We start from the raw sequence: 24,481 nt of genomic DNA on the forward strand, positions 1-24,481 counted from the left end.
TGGCTTTACTCAGCTGCATGAATCTTAAGATTCTCAATTGTTCAGCTGTATTTAATTATTATTTTTTAGTTGTCTTAAATTTATTGTATATTAATTTTTGGAGTTTTGTTTTTGTAGGGTATTGTGTGGATTAGTCAGTACAGTGATCGATAGATCACCACCAATTTTCCGGGGATTTTTTTTACATATTAATATTAATATTAATATTGATAGTTACACGTGTAGACTAGACTGACTGGGTTGAGACTGGTTAGGATTGGTTTTGTAAATTATTCTTCAGAGTAAACCGAGAAGTTTATATTATATACATATGTATTATAATATAAATATGTAGACATGTATATATTGTTATCAAATACCAACAAGTAGCTATGATACTTTATTTCATTGACAACCTTGATGAATGACTCATTTAAAAGTTTAAAATCATGCTTACAATTATGCATTTAATTATTTATTTACTTTCTAAAAAAAAAAAAAAATTATTTGATTTTTATTTTTGTATATTATTAATTAAATTAATATTTTCTTCATTGTAGATTGGAGTATTTTTTTGAATATAAATTACAGTCGCTGATATAAACATAAGCCTGTAAGAAACTTAGCTGAGTAATTCATACTTTTATTTAGCCGGTTCGTGTCTCGCAAGACTGGAAGATTGAAAAAAAAAGAACTTTAAATGAAAATAAATTAAAAAAAATTGCTTGCATCGAGTGCTTGCATACCAGGGATTTTCTTACATTGCCCTTCTCTGAGGGACTAGTGTCTGATACTGCCATCTGCTTGTCTATGTCTTACTAAATCGGTACGACAGAAAACTGTCGTTTTATTTATTTATTTATTTATTTATTAGTAAAATAAATTTTATTAAATGCAATAATTATGATTAATGTGACAGCTAAATTATGTCAAGATACATAAGATGTCTTTTAAATTCCAAGATCAAAGCTATTGTTGATATGATACATTGTCACGCGGTTTATTGCTTTATTAATGAATAATTTAATCAAAAGTACTGAGCGGACGTGATTGTGAATAATTTGTTAGAAATATTGTGATAACATTCTAAAAATTGAACACACAGTAAAGAATGTACTAATCAATAACAAATGTTATGTATTATTAAGCGACGACGGGTAATCAGGTGCTAAATTTAATATTTATACTATTAATTATTTTCCACTTATTTGCAACTTATAACTTATCTTGTTATATAGGACAGTTGAGTGAAGTAAAAGGTGGATTTAAGTATTGAGATTGAAAATTTAGATATAAAATATCAAATTTCAAAGTCTTCTTCAGTATCCTTTTGACCAGGTCATCATCAAAAACTGATAATGCCGAGCATTCAGCACGATACGTACGTTTGTTTAATGACCGAAAAAATAATGAACATAAACTTTACCCTTGATTTATCGGTATTGATTGAGGTGAATATTAACATCAGCACAAACTTTATTTTCAATGAAACGAGACGAAATTTAAAAAAAACATATTTATAAATACTCGTGTAGAAAAAAGGTACACAACAGGAAACGTTACATAAAAAAAGCCTCCAGTGTCAATATCAGCGTTAATCTGTTGCAGATAAAATCTGTAGAACCTAGACCTACGCAACAACAGATAACAATGTATCTTAAAACGATACCTCGATGGTTTACTTACGATGAGAATTATGATAAACACTAAACTCTAAAATCTGTTTTTGTATAATAGTGATGATAATAATAATGAATATAGGTAGTTGAGGTTTAATAATAATAATACCTGAAGTTCATATTGTCACGACCTCTACGAACAAAGGATATTCAATGTGGGTCCTCAGAATAATGTTAAAACGTAACAACGCCTATAACCTAAACATTTACTCTTTTTATGATCTTAAAAATGCGAGTTTGTCTGTAATATTATATAGTTTGGTTGTCGTTGTTATTATGCTTATTATTATTATTATTATTATTATTATTATTATTATTATTATTATTATTATTATTATTGGATTATCTATATACTTACTTCTTTCCCTGTGCTGTGCTGTTTCCGTCATTGCTTCTATTCATTCTTTACAATCACCAAGGTCTTATTCTAATGCTCTCACAACTTCCGGATCTAGTTTCTTATCTAACAGCTGTCTAAATTACCACTATTTTTGATTAATACTTAAATTTTTACTTTATTATCCCCAATTATAGCTATAAATTGTACTTTTAAATAATTAAAATCATTATAAATATCAGATTAATTTATTCTTAAAGTTTTTGATCCGTTTAATAAATATTAATCTTGAATTATACACAGAAAGAAAACAAGTCTTGAATCAAGCGTAAATTTTCTTAAATCAAGAAAATCTTAAGGAAGGCTGAAAATTTCTTGAATGAAGTTAAAATTTTTTGAACGAAGTTAAATTTTTTTAAGCCAAGAAAATTTCTTCTTGCTCCAAAATAACTTCAGTCTTCCTTATAATTTTCTTGGCTCAAGAAATTTTTTTTTTCTGTGTAGTTTATAATTTCAATGTTTTATTTATTTAAAATTTTTACAGAATAATTAAAAAAATTAAAAGTTCAAAAAAATTCTGTTAAATATTTATAAAATTAACCACAAAAAAAATTATGATTTTTATTTATTAATATTTATTACCAGTTGAATAAATTCAATTTAAAAAAAAATTAATTTTTAAAAGATTCACCAGCTTACAATTAGCATAGTATTGATCGAAATAAAAAGGATGAAATAATTAATCGGTGAAGCTGAAAACGTCAATTATCAGATCTAAAAATAAGCTTAGAAAAATATAAATATAAAAAAACAAGGATTAATTAATTTAATAAAAAAGCAATTGGCTTAAAAATTTTTTTATTTATTAATTTATTTATCGGAAAAAGAAAAAAAAAATGAGCAAGTAAACAAAAAGTAATATTTCAGAGGAGTAAAATTCGTAAAACGAGCATGTGTCCAGTTGAGTGAACTTATAGACCCTATAGAGAGTTTCCAAGCGGCACCAATAATATAACCCAAGAAGTACCATACCCATCCTGTGGAGCTTTGTGTATGTACTGCATACTTAACAGCAACCACACGTAACATCATACAGCGCAGCACATGAACACATCATAGCGTAGCATAACAGAGCATAGGATCCAGGACAGGACAGTGAAACATAATCAGTTTGTGTGTATGTGTAAGTGGGTATGCATGAATGTATGCGTGAACGGCTCTGCTCATCAGAAGGGAGTAGAGATAAAAAATAATAAAAGTTAAAAGAAAGCTCCTGCACGTGGCATAGGACCACGTGGGCATTTTTCTCCTGCGTCACCAAACTTACCAACACCCCATCGTGTATTGATTGAGGGTGGCCATGGTCGTATCCATGGCAACGTTTTTTTTACCTACACGACGTGCACGCTGATGTTATGTTATAGCTATATAGGTGTATGGTCCTTATACCTATTATATGTAAGACACATGTGTAAGTGTATCGGCAATTCAACCCCACAACTTTACCTGTATTACCTTGCTTCACCTGTTCACATCTCTTATAGAGTTAACCGAGTATAGACCAGACCACCCACGATTTCTACCCACGTATGTACACACACCCAACTAACCAACCAGCAAGGCTTTTCCGCAACCCCTTATATATGTTATATTATATTAAATTATATATACATATATATTAGATATTATATATCTTACCTTACCAAGTTATGTAAGCTCGAGGAACACGATTAGAAAATTTAATTACATCATTTTATTTTAAGTCCTTATTTTTAATCATTTTTAATTTGGACGGTGTAAAATATAACTTGCAATTTATTTTTCATTGAGAAAAACTTGCAAATGTGTTTTTAGTTTGATAAAAATTATTTCTTCTTTTAAAAATTTTATTTTTTATGACTGCTTATTTATTTTTTTTTTTTCGGAGGTATATTGAAAGTAAAGAGTATGAAATTTAATACAATGATCGATTTATCTAAAAAATTTGAATCTCAAATGACACTTCTATAATAACTCCCGAATTTCTGTAAATTATTCGAAAAAAATAACAAAACATGTTTTTTCATCAAACTCAACAACATCCATGTGCTGCAAATGAGTCAAATGTCAAAAGGATTCAAAATTTAATAAATGAAACTCAAATAACTTTACTGTTGACAAATGATGCTTAAAAATAAATATTTTGTTGAAAATCGATGACATTGACACAAGATTTTTGTTTGATGTCTATTGTGTTTATGAAAAAATGACGGTTTTATTATTATTGAATGGCTAGACATAGAATCATCGAACTTTTCGGTAAAGTAAATATGTTAATTGCGAGTTAAATTTTTAATTTTTATTTTGAATAAATAAAAAAAAAATTAATTAGGTTTTAAAAACCATGCATACTATTAATGCAAAGAAAATGAAGTAATAATATTTTTTTTTTCTTTATGAATGTAGGTGTAGAAGAAGAAGTAAAAAAAATGATTTACTTGAACCAAGAAAATTTTTGAGAAAGACCGAAATAGTCTTGGCTAATGTAAACATTTTCTTGAGAAAATAAATTTTTTTTGGCGCGATAAAATGTTTACTTCAGCCAAAATAATTAGTCTTCCTAAATATTTTTTTAGTAAATTGTTATTATTATTAAAAATGAATAAAAAAAAAGGTAAAAAAGAATATACTGTAGTTGATAAGAGTATAAGAGGGTGGTTATAAGCAAAAAGAGTATAGAACGAAAGAGTAAACTACGAAGGAGTATAATGTACAGAAGAAGGGGATACGGAAAGCTCAATGAAATCGATAAATATACCCTCCTGTGTCCTCATAAATATATACCCGTGTGTGTCTAGACTCTAGACCAACTCGTAGTCAGTCTCAGTACATTAGATGTACATCTATACATGTTGTTTTGCTTAAACTATATCACTATCAGTGAACGTATTTGAGGCAGAACAGAACCTCCACCCGTACCAATGTACAACGACACTAGAGCTTACCTTTGCTATTAAATGACTAGAGTCAATTGCTGGGTCGCGGGTAATAGCAATAGTAATTCTCATATCAACTGCAAAACTATACCCACAATTTATAGACGATTAATATTATTTTGAATGCCTCCACAACCGGCCAGTTTTTAATAGCCGCGATGAATATTTTTATACTTGTTTAATATAAATATATATCACTATAAATATGAACGAATTGCATTTATAAGTGCATTGTTAGTAGTTAGATATAAAGTTTTGTTTTATTTTAGTGAGTTGGTCACGTGTAGGCAGTGACTTTGGTAATTTCGCGAACCGAAGGTTGTTCAACAAGTAACACACATACTTCCTTTTTATATTTTATTATTTATTTTTCACTTATTTTCATTTATCTCGTACAAACATCGGATACGTAAATACAGATATTTTTTTTTTTTATTATTTCTCCTCGTGTGTACAACGTAGATGTGTTATTACGTCAGTTATGAATAAATTACGAGTGTTAAAATGATATAATCGTATTTAAAGGTTTATTCATGCTTATGACTATGACTATGACTATGACTGTGACTGTGACTGTGACTATGACTATTATTATTTTGTCGTGATAAAATACTAAGGGAGTCCATCAATATAGCAAGCCCTCCACGGTTCTTTTTGGTGTCCTCATTCTATTCGGAACACACTGTAGCCCAGAGTTGAGTCCTGCTGGGGTTGCCTGTTGCTCTACAAACCAACTACCCCAAACTCTCCACTGAGAACCCGACCTCTGTCAAGTTTAACTAGAGCTCAAGATCATAATAATAAAAAAAGAAGCCAAATGAATAAGTATTATCAATAAATGCTCAATTCGCTGCTAGCTATATACCTTTTATTTCATTATTTTGTTATTAAATTTAAGTTCGAGATCTTTAAAAGCTCCTGGATTTTTTTTCTTTCAATTATCTTATAAGTTTTCATCAATGAATGGAGATTTTTTATGGGCTCGTTACTAATTATTAATTATTCTATTAACTTACTTTAAAAACTTTTTAGATTTTTTTACAACTAAATTTTATGTTTTTTCATTAAATATCTAAATATCTTGCCTAGAATTGGATTTACGAGAAAATTGATAAAAACCTTTTTTATAGAGCATAAAATTTTCGAGAAATTAGTACTCTTATCATTTTTTTGTATTTTGAATATTTAACGCAAAATTTGAGATTTAAAGTTTTGCTGTTTACTTTGATCACTTACTGGTATTTAGTGTGATTTCGACACTGCGTGTTTGAACTTTTTATACCAAAACATTCGGAGTGAATTGAGATCGTTGGACCAAAAATAAAGGAGAACGGAAGTTACAGGAATTCAAAATATGCCGAATAATACTTTAATTTATTGCCGGTTAAGTTAATAAATTGTTTATGCGATAAGAAACTATTAGAGAAGAAATTGTTGAAATATTTCCTTTAAAAAAAATATCAATTTTATATTTCGCGGTAAGTTTTAAATGTGCTCAAATATTATTCAAAAAATTCCACTTTTGTCTTCGATAATGTTCTAAAAGTTGAAGTTAAATTTAGCTATGTAAACACTAAATTTTATTATTTAGTCAATACAAATTTAGATAAATTTAACTTTTATAATTATTAATTTGAAACACCAAATTAATTGAAGAATTTTTAAGTATCAAAAATATTCTCAATACATAAATCATTTATTTAACAATTAAAAAAAAATTTTTCTACTTTATTCATGAAAAATTATTTTATTATACGCATAGTCAATAAAAAAAAGTTATCATGAATACATAAAAAAAGCATAATAAATTTTTATTAAAAAAATGAAATAGCAGATGTAATTGATAAGCAATACTACTTGCAAAAAATTTATGAATATTAAAAACCGACAAAAATTTTTATCTTCGCTAAAAAAAAAAAAAAAAACTAAAAAATTTTTACATTTTCGACTTGAAACGGCAAACAAAAAAATGTCCGGCATGTAATTAGCCGGAGATGGTAAGATTGGCGAGAGCTTTCGAGAGAACTCGTAGCTGCTCGGCTACAGCTTAAGTAGCTGTACATCTCTGCGCTCTATATTAGAGGAAAGATGCTGATGAAGCATAATCTAAGAAGAAGAAGAAGACGAAGAAGATGTAAGAAATGTAAGAGGGGCGGTTGCGACGCCAAGCGTCCAGCGATCGCACCTTAAAAGGTTCGACGCCGCACGCGCCCAACAGCAGCTGCTGCCAGAGTTCTTCTCCCATTCCTTGTGTCTGTCCTTCTCTGCTTACAGTCAACTTACGTTATCTCGATCATTATATGGCGGTATACTTTCGGTCATTTTTTATGTCATTTCTTCATTTACATACAATGCAATAATGGTGGCATTTTTATTATTGTTAATAATAATATTAAGCCAAGATCAATCTTTTTGACAATTTTAATTATTTATTTTTCAATTCAAGTCAAAAAGGATCCTTCTTAGTGTTTATTGAGGTAATAATTTAACAACATTCTGATTAAATTTAACTCAATAGAAATGATTATTTAAAAAAAAAAAAACTATCGAGACTCGGATCCAAGTCAGGATTCGAACCTCTTCCTTCCTGATTATATGTTAGTTGATCTTCCACTCAAGCTATTCTATAATAAATAATTAAATAGTTGAAGAAATTTGACTTGGGTTAATAATAATAATAATAATAATTTAATACATTGTTTTTAAAGTCGATGGTATATTTTATTTCCTCCTAACTTAACAGATAGCTTAACAGGTAGAGCCTTTGGCGCGTAACCAAAAGATTCAGGATCGAGTCCTGGTCTGGACCATCCGAATTAATTTTTCAATCAAATTTATCTTTAATGACAAATTTAGATATTAGTTGTGGCTAAATTGTTTATTCGTGGAGGGATATACAGGCTAACAATATTATGAAAAATTAAAGAAATAATTGTTGTATTAGACTGGATAGCCAATTAAGTGAAAAATCTAAAAAAAAAAAAATAATAATAATACATTATGAATGAAAAATTATTATTATTTCATTTTTATTATTATTAAATACGAATACTATGGAATTTTTTTTTTAATTATGTAAATTTGAAAACTAAAATATAAGTAATAATAATAATAATAATAATAATAATAATAATAATAATAATGTAAGCGAATGTAAAGTAAAGGAAAAGAAAGTAATGCCTGGACATCCATACAGCCGGTGCGACGTAAATCTCTGGTTGACGTAGTCACGGCTCTGACGATATAAGTACATATATGAGCACACACATGATATGAGAAATGTAGAATATATAGATGTAGGCGATATAAGGTTGGGTTGAGTTGATGGTATTGGTATTGGTGCTGCCTTGATGATTTCCCCTTGGCCGGGTGACTCGGGCGCATTCGCCGGCTCTAGTACGGTGTCGCGTTTCAAGCTTACGCACCGTCAACGGCGCACGCATTTAATACTCTCTTTACTCCCGGCGCTTGTGACCCGTGCCTACTCTGCCAGGCTGTTTAACTTGCGTGCTTGCTCGGTTACTTGCATCCTACATGCTCTATCCTCTATCCTCTTCAGTGCATGTTACACTAGCTGGGCTGCGAAAGCGAAATATGTATCTGATGCGTGTGGATACTCTCAAGAGAAGAGAAGAGAAAAGCGAAAAAGAGAGGAAGATGAAGTTATAGGACATCCATCCACATCCACATCCACATCTACATCTACATCTACATCCACTCCTCTCGGGAAAGTGTGTACGCGATCGAGCGAGAGCGATAACGCATGAGGGAGCTCAAATTTATTGTCGCCTTCCTGGAGATGTTGAATTTTCTTACTTATACCGTTACCGGCTTATTCATTATTATCATTATTATTATTTTTCTCTTATATTTATATCCGCTGCGCTGACGAGGGTTTTTATTACAATCAAACATTTGATTTCTGCATTTGTGCTTTGAAAATCGAGAAATTAATTTTTTAAACCCCTTTTTTATGTTTAAGGTCTTTTTAATGATAGTGATTATTTATGAGGAAAAAAAAAAAAAAAAAAAACTTCAAATTTTTAATTATTTTTTCAAGCTGAAAATTTTTTTAATTTATTCATATTTTATAATTCATCTATTATACAACAAAAAGTTAAGATTACATGAATCTCAATTAAAAAAATTATTCAGTTCGAAAAATTCATTTTAAAATACCAATTGAATTTTTTAACTATCCAATTTTTTATGACAACTTTTCATCAATTATTTTCACCGTTCACTCCATAGTTCAGCGCATATGAAATTTTTATTGAAACAAAAAAAAATTAACTATTGTAGTTTTTTGTTGGAAAAATTTCCATGTTGTAAAATAATTTAACATAAATAGAGAAACAATAATTATATTTTTGAATAAAATTATTTAAATGTAATTGAAAAAAAAAATATAATCAATATATTTAAAAAGAATTTATCTGCCTTGGATATTAAGAAAAAAGTTAATAATATTTGCAATTTTGTGTTAGTCAAAAAATTTTTAATTAAAAATTTTTTCTATAAAAAATATTGCGTGAAAATAGAATTTTTTTAAACAAACAAAACTTTGGAACAGGAATAAACTGAATTGCAGTTAATAATTCGGAGTTACTTGAACTTACATATGAAATGATTGGTCTTGTTTTTAAGTGCTCTTATGTCTCATTAGAGATTAATGTCATTGATTAATGGACATGGGTATTAAATAATAATTAAGATTCAGTTATAATATAAGGTAATCGATGACAGACAGTAATCTTAATAATGATCTGGGCTATCAATAAACCGGGTTGGATTTTTGAAATAATAATTATTTATCAAGTTCAATTGATACTGAGAGACTATTGAAGTATTATAAATTACAATAACGTTGATTATAATAGCAATAATGTAATTCATTGAACAGATTAATAGTATCGTTGTGCGAAGTTATGGAATGAGAATTAAAAAAAACTTGCAAGCAAGAACATTTTGAGTTATGAAAGAGAGATATGATAAGAACATGATTACGCGAAAATTACGTAATTGTTAGACGAATAGCCCTTTGTTTGATAGTTGACAATGGATTCTGTTAAAAATCATAACGGAGGTACTCTATTAGTGTCAATACTAGATACTTGATATGCTGATAATACAGTTGTTCGGTAAGCCCTCCAAATTATTGTTTCAACCTTTTTCGATTTTGCGTATTAAGTTTTTTAACTAAAATTTTAATTAAATTTGTGAAATTTTAATTTATTGTTGATTATAAGTTTATTACTCGCTAGCTGTTTGTCCCGGCTTTGCACGGGTTTTAACATTTCACAAATTTCAAAATTGAAATTAATATTACATACCCTATGTCACCCGGGGATAGTGTAGCTTCCCAACAGTGAAAGAAGTTTTCAAATCGGTTCAGCAGTTTCGGAGCCTATACGATCAAAAAAAAAAAAAAAATCAAATCTTTCCTTTTTATAATATTAATATAGATTTCGGTGATTTTTTTCTTCTCATATATATATATATATAGGAGACTTTCTATAGATATAGTCACTCATCAGGATATCTCTGGAACTATAGGACCTAGAGACTTGAAATTTGGCAGGAATATTCCTTTCACCAAGTAGAGGTCAGCTAAGAACGGATTTTACAAAATTCCACGCACAAGGGGGTTGCGGGGGCGTTAACAATGAAAAATTCCCGTTTTTAAACTATAGCTCCTATCGACTTCAAATTTGGTAGGAATCTTCTGTAAGAAATGTAGAAATAATCTATCAATGAATTTTACGATATCTCACCCCACAGAGGGTTGCGGGGATAGGTATTAACAACGAAAATTTTTAATTTCCAAGCTATAGCTCCTATAGACTCCAAATTTAATAGGAGTCGTCTATATGTAATACAAAAATGGTCTAAGAACGGATTTTACACCGAATCACCTCCAATAAAGATCGCGGGGGTGGGTGTTAACAATAAAAAATCTTAATTTTTAAAATATAGCTTTAAAAAGCTGCAAATTTGGTAAGGATCTTTTGTTTGTCATGTAGAGATCATCTCAATATGGATTTCAATAAATTATACTTCCGATTCGATGGAATGTGGAACCTGTGCAAGTCAAAATAATAGTCCAGTTGAATTTCAAGTCTAGATCTAAAACTATAATTCTATAAAGTATCCAGCGGAGCGGGCGGGCAACAGCTAGTATCAAAATAAAATTTTTATTGAAGCAAAAAAGTTTCTTACTCAAAAAAACTTTGTTTTGCCCAAAATAATTATTTTTTAATTATTTTCTTCAGTCAAGGAATTTTTTTACTCGAGAATTTTTTCTGTATTTGAAATAAAGAGAATAAGGAAAATTTGTTTATGTATTTAAACTGGCTTTTTTTAATTTGAAATTACTATTATTGCAAAGACTTTCGCAATAAAGTCTAATAAAATTATAAAGTCAATAAATTCTGTAATTCACAATTTTCATCTAATTTTTTTATTATTTAAACAATTCATTAAATTATAATTTTAAAAAAATCTTTGAACTATTGTAAATTTTGATAAATATTATTATTAAATTTTCAATTAACATATAAAATAGAAAAAATCCAACATTTCTTAAATCAAATAATTTTTTCTTGAGCGTAAAAAAATTCAGGCGTGTAAATATTTCATATTCTCATCTCATATTACAAGTATACTAACGAATGTTTTCTAAAACTAATCCCCAGTACCCTAAAGTACATTTTATCTCGACGCTTATTCTATTAACTTTCCTCGATTTTGTTTAAAGTACTTCCGAATACATTATAAGAACCGAAAGACAATCGGCTTACCGCATTACAAAGTTACTTAAAATAAAATAAACAAAAAGTAATTCAGCATTAACTTAACCGGTAAATAAAAGTGAAATAATAAGTAAAGTAAAGAGAGTTTTTACGAAATAAAAACATTCTAAAGACATATGTTTTCCAGCCTCCTACCGAGATTACTCCCGGGGATAAGAAAAAGCACGTGGGGCCATAATGAATCTGTTGGTTTTCTCCATCACCCCTGGGGTATCTTACGATCGCTGTCAAAACTGAAGGGAATAATATTTAACAGCCATCACTAAATAAATTAAATATTATTGCTGGTAAATTTTCTGAACGGTCAAATGATTATTTAAATATTTATTCACGGTCTAAAAATTAAGAAAGCGGGGGCGACTTTACCCCAACTGCGTCATTTTTTCATTTTTTCGACTATATCTTTCAGGACTGAGACGGTGAAATTTTGTCGCTGTCACCGAAATAAACATTTTCGATAAAAAATTTATTTTTTTCTCCATTAAAATCTTATACTAGGTTACTTTATTTTTTATTTTTGTTTCTGACGATAAAGAAACACTTATGGCTCTGGATTTGTTATAAAAGTATGTACGCAAGGTGCAGAAGAGCAAATGCAGGAAGCTGGGGCGTCTGGAGAGCGTGCAGCTTGCGCGACGATAATTGATAGGTTTTTTAAGCTCGTGTGTGCCGAGTCTGTGTGAAAGGGGTGAGCGAGTTAAGTCTAACTTTCAAGTTTAAGAAATCAACGTACGGAGCGTATCACCAGATCGTATTATACTATTATATTTTCGAATATTTCCTCGGTAAAGTTGTTCTAAAGTCAACTATATGGCAAATTACAATTTTAAATTATTGAAAAAAAAAAAAAAAAAAAAAAAATTTCATCACTTTAAAATTATACATAATTACGAAGTTTGAAAATACTAATTTAAAAAAAAAAATATTTTTTCAATAAAATTGAAAATTTTCATAAAAATAAAAAAAATTTACTTTTTTAATTCTATATAGGAATAATTTTTTTTTAATCAAGTCTTTAGTTCGACACAATAATTATTTTTAAAAAATTTGTTATTTTATTTTATTAATAAACGATTTTCATAAAAATTGTAACCTTGTTCATAACAATCGTCTGGAAAATTTGTAATATTTAAAAATTTGATCTTTTAATTTAAATCAAATAAAATATTTCTTGAATTGAAAAATTTTTTTTAATTTGAAAAAATATTGCTCGAATCAAAATATTTTTGTCTTCATCTCAGAAATAAAACTATAGTTGACAGAAAAAAAATTTTTTTTTACAAAAAAATTTTTGTGATTCTAGAAAATATTTAAAAAGTATGTGGGATGAAATAAAGTTTCTTCTTGCTCCAAAACAACTTGGGTCTTTCTAAAATTTTTTTTGTTCAAGCAACTTTTTTTCTGTGTAACTAAATTTTTATTTACCGATTTTTGTCACCCAAAAAATCATTAAAAAAAAATCTTCTATCATAATAACGACAGATATTGACATTAATTCGTGAAAAAAAAAAATGAATAACTTCAAAGCAACTTTTCTCTGTCATTATAATACTAACAATTGCACTTGAGCCGAAATTTAAAAATCTTCCGTAACTCATGCATACAATGAAGAATAAATAAAACGTGAATGTGAATGTGAAAATGAAGATGATTGTAAATGTTGGTTCGAATCAGCTAGCAAAAGAGTGAACAGAGGAAGAAAGAGTGAGAGAAATGTATTAGGCACACGTCACTCGAAGCACGTGCTCTGGTTTCTGGCGGCTGCTCCTGCTCATACTCATGCTCATTCTCGGGTTGAGCCTTACCCTCGTACTCGGACCAGGTCGTTTTTCTCTCATCTCATCTCATTTCATCTCACTCTCTTTCTTGTAATCAAACTCGGGTTAGCTGTTCCTTGCTCCAACTCTTGGTAATTTTTTTATGCCAGCTTCGCTGCTGGTGCTGCTGCTGGTGGTACTGCTACTGGTGCTGGTATTGCTTGCAACCCATCATCAGAAAGAGGTTTAAATTTAGCCCGGTGGCTTTTACTTGCCGTCGTAGTCGTATCGTGTCATAGGACATAGCATGAGACAGAGAAGAGAAGAGAAGCTGAATCTGAGCTTATACACTTATACACTCTAAAATAGAAGAGAAAATTTTCTCAGCAAAGAACTTGTACGTCGACGGCAACACGGTGAACAACAACAACGTTCAACGTTCAAAGTTGTTTAGTTGGTGTACCAATACAATAACTGAACGTCTAGCTAAGAGCGACGATGCCAATTTCTACGTCAGACAACTAGTCTGCCCTCGATCGAGACAAATCGACCGGTATGCCGTTTTTATATTTTTTATCCTTCATTCCCCCTTTTTACTTTTTTCTTTATTATCGTAAACAACAGCTCGGATTACGCTCGCCCGATCTCTTTGTCCTGCCCACGTGTGTTTACGATAGACTTCAGGTTCATGTAATTTTAATTATCTGGAAAATACCTTACTGCAGTAATATGCCACATGCTTCACTTTATTACTGCTTATTTTATTATTATTATTATTATTATTATTATTATTATTATTATTATTATTATCATCGAGTTACATTGTTGTTTATTTTATTACATAAATACATACATTTTGTTCTCCATGGAAATTCTTTTGCTCCGATGATGCAAAAAAATACACTTATATGAGGTACTAATGACATACTAATCAATAATCTGTAGAGAAGACAATTACAAGCAAATGTTATTTTAATATTAATTGAAGCTGCAATTTAGATTATTTGTTTGGCTTGAAATTGAAAATTTTAAAATTAAAAGTACATTCTGAAACTTTAGTAGGAAAATTTTGATTTAGTCAAGTAGGAAGCAGCAAAATTGCTTCAAAATTACAAGCTTTAAAATGAATTTATTGTAAATTTAAAAAGTGTGTTGGCTTTAATTTTTAATTAGTTATCTTTTAGTAGTTTAATAAAATCAATTAATTCAAATTTACTATAAAAATAAATTTTTTACTTTCTATGTTGTAGAAAATTTTTTAATCATTACTGTCTTAAAATATTAATTTAAGATGCAAAAAAATTGTAAGATGAATTTTTATTGATTTTATCATATCTCGTATTCTTAAAAAAGAATTTGAATAAAGTCTTACATCTTTAAAAAATTCAATGTGACTTTACATGTATTTAAAGTGTAAAAATAAAAAAAAAATCAACAAGTAAATTAATTTTTTTATTTTTTTTTTTTTTATTTATAAATGACACAATTAAGTACATGCTGTCTTTTGTGAGCTATTTTTTTTTATTTGAGATTGTACCGTAAAAAAATTTACGTCATTGCGTCAAAAATTTTTGTGTTAAATATTTAACATAAAAATTTTTAACACAAAATTTTTTGACGCAAAATTTTTTTACTGTGTGCAAAAAAAAGTTTATTGATATTTCATATAAAATAAAAACTATTTTATCTATTTTTTTTTATTACAAAACAATTTGTCTTATCTTAAATGAGCCGATCAACTTTGATATTTTGAGTTTTTATTTAATGTAGAAGAATGCATTTATTCCAAGTTTTTTTTTCGCATAAATCAAAATTTAAAAATGATTATTTTTTATGATGTTACTTTGATCGGTTGAGCGATATTTCGCGAAACATATCGAAACATCGCTAAAAATCATCGGATAAGTAGAAGTACTGACTGAACAAAATAAAACATTTTCATTTCTATGAATAATAAAATAATAAACCCAATATAACCAGCCGAATAACAAAATTCTGAGTAAACTCAGTCTTACTTTAACGGGTGTCAGTAACACTCTAGTTAACTCGACTACCAATGTTGCCAACATGTAAATAACATCTCAAAAGCTCAACCATTAATTTGATAGTATCGTTTTGAAGAAAATGAAAGTTAAATTATTTATTAACCCAAGAATACGAGGCGTGCATTTTTATTCTCTCCACATTGAATGCTCTTTTCCATATATCTATCAGATGACAATTAATTAATGAAGCTGTAAGATAAAATTCACCAGAAATCGATCAGAACATTTGATCTATCTTCCATTAAACCGCGTGTATTATAAATGAAGATGTAAAATTTAAATAACGTTAAATAATAAAGCTGTCGTATAATAGGTGTACTTAAATTAAATGCATTAGCAGGGAATATTCCGGGTTTTCATTAAAAAATCATGTGAATATTCTATCTACTATCACCGTCACCGAGTTTTCGACGTCATTGGAATTAACAAGTGAGTTTTATCGTTGGCAATTCTCTGTTTCTCAATATTCACCAGTACACCGTACCGGATTTATACGTATTAAATGTATATACAGCGTGCACCAGGGCGATGGAGATATTTTTGGCAATGCGATCGAATCTGTCACCCAGCGTGACCCAACGAGTATTGAAAAGGTGAATTCAATTTTGACCTACTGATTCTATCAGATGCATATCTTAGAAAGCTTTTAACGTGATATAAAGTTAATCCGGTAATATGAGAATATATATATATATATATATATATATATATATATATATATATATATATATATATATATATGGAAATGAATCAAGAGACTGAGAAAAGACACTGTAAATTTCCATTATTAATTTACTAATTAAATTAACTGCACGTTCCAACAGAAATTTTACCTTTAATATTGATATGATTTAAAAATGTCATTTTTAAAAAACCTAATGCAATTATTATCCAGAACTTAAATTATAAATATTAATGATTAACTTACTGAAAGTACAATATCTATAATTATTTAAACTCTTGAATTATTAAACCAACAAAGCGGAAGGAAATATATTTCCTTTCTTTGATGAGCTGGGAAAGAAAATGAAAGATTTTCTCACGATCACAATTTTTTGGTCGTTGGGTCGGTTGTGTCGGTTGAGAAATCCAACACCTCCTGGACCGCGAACGTGAAACCGTGGAGGCCCATTTGTGTTATAGAAGATAGAAGATGGAAGCTGAATATTGGAGTTGAGTGTACCAAGTTGGTATTGAAGACGATAACGTTGACGGTTTTTAACCCTCACACTGTTACTTCGGCTCAGCTTGAGGCTGCAAGCACCAGGCATAGCAATTGGTTAAAGTCTCTGCGACGTTGGCATCAACATCACAAGAAAGAGAGAGAGTTTAGACGTAAATGTGGTAGAAGAGCACCAACAAAACAGCCGGCAGCAACACGCCGTCAGCTGCCGACAGATTTATCGAGTGGCACGTGCCGATCTCCGACGACTAAGACGACGATGCTGTTTTACTTTCCTGTTTCTCCAGCAAATTACTAACACTAAAATCTGTGTATGTGTATATGTACATATCGAAGGGAGCTTAGTGTAAAGAGAAATGTGGATTTAGCCTGGTTTTTAATGTCTTTTTTTCACGATTTAAACCCCGTCATTGCTCCACACCTGACGAAACACATTTTTAAATTTAAAAACACGTCAATATATTTCTTTTTCATGGGTCCTCTTAGATTAAACCGTACTTCCTAATTAGTTTTGTTGGTTTTTAAAAATCTTAAAGTTATTGTTAATAATCTAGAGCATAAAAATTTTGTTTTGAAAAATTTTCTAAAAATATCTCTAATATTTTAATTATGTTTCTTCAAAATTGATTAAATGATTTGATTGTTTTTAATTTTTTTCAATTATTTTACTCATTAACTCCGAAAATATTGAAGATTTTTATTTGCAAAAATTTGTATGCTTACTTAAAATATATACAAATGTGACCTAAAAATTTTAAAACAATCGCTGCAATAGTTTCCTTAAAAAAAATGTTCAAAAAAAATTGCCTCTTGAAGCCTGATACATTTTTAAAATCAAAAAACTCATAAACTTTGATAGAAAGACTGTTTACGAGCTCAGAATTGAATGCTGCGTAGATAAAATCGAATTAAAACTCTCAGCCAATTATTCACTGACGTAAAAATAATGGGTTTGCCAAAAAACGTGTCTCGTCTGAGATCTAAGACTAAGACCAACAGAAGTGCTGAACATCTTATTGCTACTGATAGTAATATAATGCAATAAAATAAAATATAAGACACTTTGATTCGTTCTGCAATCCATCAATAAAATTGACCAACCGCAAAGAAATGATCAATTAAAATTGGACGTTAAATCTAAATTATTCCCGACACAAGTGAAATAATAATGCGTTGATTAAAGTGTTCGGATTCGATATCGATAAATCGATTAAAGAGTTATGTCTTGCTCGATAGAGCGCTTTAACATTTACATCTCTGGATACAGTAATGAATAAGCAAGAGAGTGCGAGGAAGATTTACAGATCGAATGGATATGGAAGTACACCAGCAGCAGCAGATCATAGCAGTAGAAGCAGCAGCTATCATCCTCATTCCACTCGAACAGAAACTCTACCATCTCACAGCGAATCTTATGCATTAATGATTGCTGCTATATTTGAAATGGCTCGGTCTCATCTTCAGTTAACCCGTTTAGTCTTGATCGAATCCCGGTGAACAGGACAGAGATATGATAACCGGTCGGTTGGTTGGTTGGTTGGTTGGTTGGTTCGTTCATTCGTTCGTTCGTTCGGTCGGTGCATCCATTTATTATTCATTAAGTATTATCTCTTTTGGTCTACCACAAATATGGAAGATATCACATCGGTTAGCAATCATCATTTTAGATTTGATAAATTTCACGACTAGATATCTGTATCTGCATCAGTCTCTGTATCTGTTGGATGAAGATAAAGACAAGTGAACGAGGGAAACAGAGAAGGAGAGAGGACACCTTCATCGGTGTGTTTTGTATAGACACCAACAACTGGTAGATATGTGTAGAGATGTATGTTGATAAATATGTATTGAGAGCTGGAGTATTCAAGTAAGTGAGACAGATAGATGCCGAGAAACAAGGTATTGGTTTGAATCCAATTACGTCACGTTAGCCAGTGAATATCACACAGCCATTGTCCCATCTGTCGTGCTAATTTATATACGACCACTAGCTGAATGCTTCATGAGCCATGCGGTCATTGGTACTTCTAACCCAATACCTGGAGCCAGCATGTATTTCGCGATATGCCACTTCGGTTCTCTTGACAGATTATCAACGTCACTGATACAGTGTCATTTCAATCAGGCGTTGATGGGTTGCTTCAAGCTTGACTCTGATATTCTATCTGCTAAAATTCTATTCCTATTATAATCATATATACCTCAACCTACCTCCGGATGGATCATTTGATTTTAGAGTTTATCGACCTGTGTTACATATTTCCAGCTTCCAGTGATTGCTTGGTTAATTCAATAGCAGTAGCAGTAGTAAAAGACATACGCAAAAGCAAAACCAGAAAATAAGAATAAGAATCAAAGAAGTTAAGAAGCTAAGAAGAAAAAAATTATCGCACTGGTGTTGTAGACTCATTGTGCGATAAAATCCGCCATGATTACTCGTTGGCATCTAGGTTGAAACTCGAGTTTGGTTTCTGGCAGCCAGCCGAGAGTTTGCTATGCTAACTGACACATGCTCACACAAAGACTTGCGGTTAGCTTTGACTAAGACCAAGAGCAAAGTCGGTGATCAACAAGAAGAAGGCGTTGGCGTTAGCGTTAGCTCGCCCGTCTACGTCTTGGTCTTGAGATCCCTGCAAGCTGGTTAGCTATACCAGTAGCTACAACTACAACTACAACTACAGCAGAAGCTGAAGAGCCAACAGCAGCAGCAGCAGCAGCAGCAGCATCACCAGAATCCCCAACGGGGGGAGCGATCGGGAAACGAGAGGCGAGAGGTGGTACTCTTATGGGAGGACCAAGACAGGGGGTTGTCGGTGTGGGGAAGCATATCGGTGGTATTTTGGTTTTGGCTCGGCACGGGTAGCGCGCTTCTGGGAGTGGAGTTCTAAAAACAGCGGAGGTAAGTCCTAACCAGCGACGGGCAGCTGCTCTGCTCTACTCGCTTACTCTCTTGTGCACGTTTCTTGCTAAAAATTACTTTCAATTCAATTTTATTATTAAAGTTCTTAGATTAGACTTTTGACTTTGTTGTTTTTTATAGTAACGATCTTTTTTTGTCACCACATCCAACTACACTTCACTACTCGACATTATATTAATAATAATAACAACAACAACAATAACAATAATAGTAATCATTATTATTATTATTATTATTATTATTATTATTATTATTATTATTATTATTATTATTATTATTATTATTATTATTATTATTATTATTATTATTATTATTATCATTATTATTATTATTATTTAAACTATAATTACAATTACAATTATAACAGTGATAACAATAAATAATTTTTTTCTGCTTGTGAATATTACCGCTCGTTCGAATCCTCTTTTTTGGTTCACCTTTCGGCAGACGAGATATAAATCCGGTGTATCCACTAAAAAACTTAGTTGTAAGGTGGTAAATCCTCCTGAGAAGACAACAAACAGTCTGGCCGACACCATCGACTGACTTAAACACTCTGCCTTGTACGTTGTGATGCCGCGGTGGTAGCGTACCAGTTTGGTTACTGCTTCCCCGATTTATTTCTTCACCGCCGAAAATTATTTTTGGTATCTTTTACTCGGTTTGTTAATACTCACCGGTACGCAATGGCAATGAGTATACAGAATAAGCCATCACACATCACACATTTAGAACACACTGTTACAGTGTGTTCTTACCAGATAGAGACGCGAGAGAGAATTCAGTGTGTAGTCATCTTTCTTCTCAGTTCACAACGCTAAAATTGTAACCCCCTGTACCCGGCACTCTTCCTTTGCTCTATATATTAATACTATTCCTTAAGTCCCTCTCTCACTCTCTTTTTCCAACAAATTTATTCCTAAGGAGCCTCTTCATAGCCGGGGGATACTTTAGTAAGTGTCCCGCGAGCGATCAACGCGCTTCGATCCATTAAACAATCAAACAATCATTTTGTCGAAGCAAAATTGGATTATTCTCTTGATCATCATAATCTGAGTTAAATCAAGTTGGTGCGTTAAACCATGAGCTTCCCTTGTTCATTTGGAATCAGAACGTAAGTCACCATCTTGTTATCTTTTTGACGCTCGATAAAATGGCCGTCGGTTGTTGTTTTTGTTCAGCAGTCTTGCAATTAACCGTAAATGGTATCACGTGGAGGTTACCGATGGATGTTAACGGATGGACACACGCGATAACAATTCGCGCATCTATGGGCGCTAAATATTAATATTGAATCATCCACATGGATATCTCAATTACCTTTCCCTTGCGCTTATATTATTATTGATACTAATACTGATACTGATACTGATACTGATACAATTTGTTTGACGAACAGAGTATAGTTATGGATGGTGGTGGGATCACGTGTTGGGTGTTCTCATCCTCATAGATATATTCCTTGTCATTGTCACCAGCAGAGAGGTTCAGTTAAGCCTACTCTTCCTCGCTCTCGTTGGGTCTCATTGGCTTACTCGGGCTGCCTCTACCCCTTTGATACTGCACTTTGAATCGATAAATCCACGAGATCACGTTGCATTAATTAGATTCTCTTCAATTCCCTCGAGCTTATGGTGTCGGTGGTGGTTGTTGGTTGGTTGGTGATGATGGTGAATGACGAGAGAACTTCACCCTGACATTTCAATCCAATTTTCAACTTTGTATCTCATCCCTCATGCCTCATCCAACAATCATATCATATCAATATCAATATTCATTGAATTATTATTTAAATTTGAATTCAAATAAATTTTATTTCGGTTTTAACTTTAAACAGTACATAATTATATTATTTTTCCACATGCCATTGTCTATGTGGATCAGTGTCGAGGTTGATTCTATTGGCAACCGGTTGCTTGCCTTCTCTCTGCTGATGGACTAAAGTATTTAATGCATTATATATATATATATATATATATATATATATATATATATATATATATATATATATATATATATATATATATATATATATATATATATATATATACCAACAGCTTGAATATATTTAGTCGCCGACGTGGTGATACACATTGACATCATCAACAATGCGTTTAGTTGCCTGGCATGTTTTCTATTGAAATTCAATGAAAGTACTCCTGCCAAAAAGTTGCTTACTATCGATATATACATATACACACTATTTAAATATCGTCAGATGTTACAAAAGAATACACCACCAACTTCAGTTATCATTACGCGCAATATATATCTATATCTACATACATTTTACTCACAGACCATTATAATAATACAAGCATGAAAGATTTAACTGGACATACGCTACATCAACCTGGAGCTTTCACTTTAACAAAACTATTGAGTAAGCTCCAACAATCCAACAATTGGTTTCATAACGCAACCAGTATGAGTCTCGCCGTTGTCTATTGTCGTCAATAGTGCTTCCAGGAATATTATTTCATTCAAATTGTCACGTTAATATTAAATATTACCTAAAAAAATATTAATAAATAAACATTCAAGTAATCAATAAGCTTTTATCGATTTTTCACTTTAAATATTATCTTCCTTTTATTTTGAGATTTTAATTACATTAAATTGCACAAAAAAAAAATTACTTCAATCTTATTGTCTTGATTTGAATAAAATTATCCTTTTTTCGTCTTGATTCAAGACAATTAAACTCTTCAAAATTATTTTCTTGGTTCAAAATTTTGGTTAAAAAATAAAACAATAAAACTGTCTAGTAGATATAATTTACATGATAAATTTGACACTTAAAAATGTTAAATTTACACAATTACAAAAAATTTTTTACTTTATTATTGATTCTATAATATAATACAATTTTCTTGAAATTAACTTTTCTTCTTCACTACTATATTAAATAATAACGCTTCGAAATTAACCTGGACTACATTTTTAGACCTCAAGTGTGTAAATTATTGATTTTTATTGTACTTTAAAGTGGCAAAGGCTACTCTTAAAAAAACTTTATCAATTATTAAGACTGATCGATTGAATTCAACTAATGAATCATGGATAAGAATTGAAAAATTTTTTCAAGTGATACAAAATATTTTCATACCAAGATTAATTTTAAAGAAATGAATTATTTTACTCGAATTTGTCTTTTTAAAATTACTATTTAAGAAGAAATTAGCTTCTAAAAAATCTCTAAAAGAATTTTCAAACTCGAAGCTTTTTAATTTTCTATAGATCGAAAAATAAATTTAAGTTTATCATCAAATCATCGTCTGTGTTTTAAAGCCCAAAAAGTTTTAAGAATTTTAAAAAGTTTCTCTGAATCAAAGTGAAATTTTATTTCTTTACGTGACAATAAATTTTTTTTCCAGTCAAACCCGGATGCTTTATTCTATCCTCGAATTTTATTGATAATGTGCAAGAAAGTTTAGTACAAAATAGCCGAGTAAAAAAAAAATATTTTTCTAATTGAATCAAAGAAAATCTCTTGTTAAAAAATAAAAGAAATAAAAATTGTCAACATGTTCTTAAACGAGAAATTATTATGATTGTCATTGTACAAAAATTTGTTCATAATAATTATTTCTTTGAAATGATCTAGCAATTTGATTCGTAGTATTCCAACTTCTCTCTTTGCACTGTCACTTTTTTGATAGTATGCCAAGTGCGCAAAAGTGCATATTCTACAGCTTAGTCATAGCCCTGAGCTGTTGAGCATTGCTCCGCCCAGCAAAGGCTCCTCCTAAAGCATCTCCAGTGGCATTTAATGACTCTTTAATCAATCAGATTTTTCATAGCATCTAAAATTTACCCCCTTTAAAAGGCATCAACCAAGACTACAGACAAATGAAGATAAAAGAAGAAAAGAATAGTCATTTTTCATTTCTCTTTTATTTGGATGTAGTTGATGTAGTTGATGTATTATTATATATTATATATTGTACAAGTAAAGTTACAAACTCTTGTGTGGATCTTCCGTACTTCCTCGCCGCTATCTAACTCCAGGCTGAGACTGGGACGGGGTGAACGGATATCCGGCGGCATGACAGATCCACGTTCCCTTCCACGACATTGAATTAGAGATAGGGAATAGAGTATGTAGTTGTGCTTACACTTCTGTTTAGTCTTGTAGATCAACTAGGACTCGAAGAAAGTCGTTGAGAAAAAATTATAGACAAAAAATCTGTTGAGATCCTCAAAGTTAGGTCCTACATTAAAGCTGAGCTTGTCTTTGCTGGTTCAGACAAGGATTGCTAGCCACCTGGTACTCTTGTCAGGTCAAGACGTCATTTCCTTTACTATTTCACTCTTCCCAAGGAATCCATGCTACGAGGGTTCTACCCTCCTTGAAAATCACATGTTACAGGCTAAGTCTTACATACTTTAATTTACACTACGACTTACTGTTTAGTTGTTGCCTTACGGTGCTATCACTGCGGATGTTCGGCCTCAAGGCGATTTGAGGTCGATACACCCTACAGCTTATATTCTGCTTGTGCTTCTTCATGTGTCTTTTTACTTCTTCACTCATCAATACGCGTTACTGGAGAAAATTAATCATTTTTTTTATTTTGCACAAAATTTATATTGTTATACTATTTGATTTGGATTATGATTGATCAGATATGAAATTTAATTTTTAAAGTCACATTTTAAAACATTACTTCATTTATAAATTGATTTAATAAAAAAAAGTCCGTTTTATTTTTTTTTTTTTTTTACAATTATATATGAAAATTTTTGCATCTATTTAATTTTCTATAAAAAAAAAAAAAAAAAAAAAAAAAA

General features: G+C 30.6%; 1 protein-coding gene and 1 long non-coding RNA gene across 7 annotated transcripts in view; one reads left to right on the forward strand and one right to left on the reverse strand.

Annotated features, from left to right (window-relative positions):
• Nucleotides 1-24,481, forward strand: part of Mef2 (myocyte enhancer factor 2) — a 46,510-nt gene that overhangs the window by 1,389 nt on the left and 20,640 nt on the right. The window contains exon 1 of one of the 6 annotated variants that reach the window (XM_074247920.1): nt 19,086-19,666. The exons of 4 other annotated variants lie outside the window; for them this stretch is intronic. The gene's annotated coding sequence lies outside the window, so the exon portion shown is untranslated. Of the gene's footprint in view, nt 1-19,085; nt 19,667-20,661; nt 20,802-24,481 lie in introns of those variants that run through there. One more of the 6 variants, XM_074247929.1, reaches the window with a different exon arrangement.
• On the reverse strand, nt 6,746-20,534 carry LOC141530727 (uncharacterized). Its single transcript, XR_012479786.1, has 3 exons — nt 20,095-20,534; nt 10,304-10,377; nt 6,746-8,549 (listed from the first exon to the last, which is right to left on the reverse strand). It is a non-coding gene; the product is annotated as an uncharacterized LOC141530727 (long non-coding RNA).

The sequence above is a fragment of the Cotesia typhae genome, unplaced genomic scaffold, assembly GCF_013202065.1.
Source record: "Cotesia typhae breed Kobodo isofemale line unplaced genomic scaffold, CoteBio_Ctyphae contig_119, whole genome shotgun sequence".
In the NCBI taxonomy this organism is placed as follows: domain Eukaryota; kingdom Metazoa; phylum Arthropoda; class Insecta; order Hymenoptera; family Braconidae; genus Cotesia; species Cotesia typhae.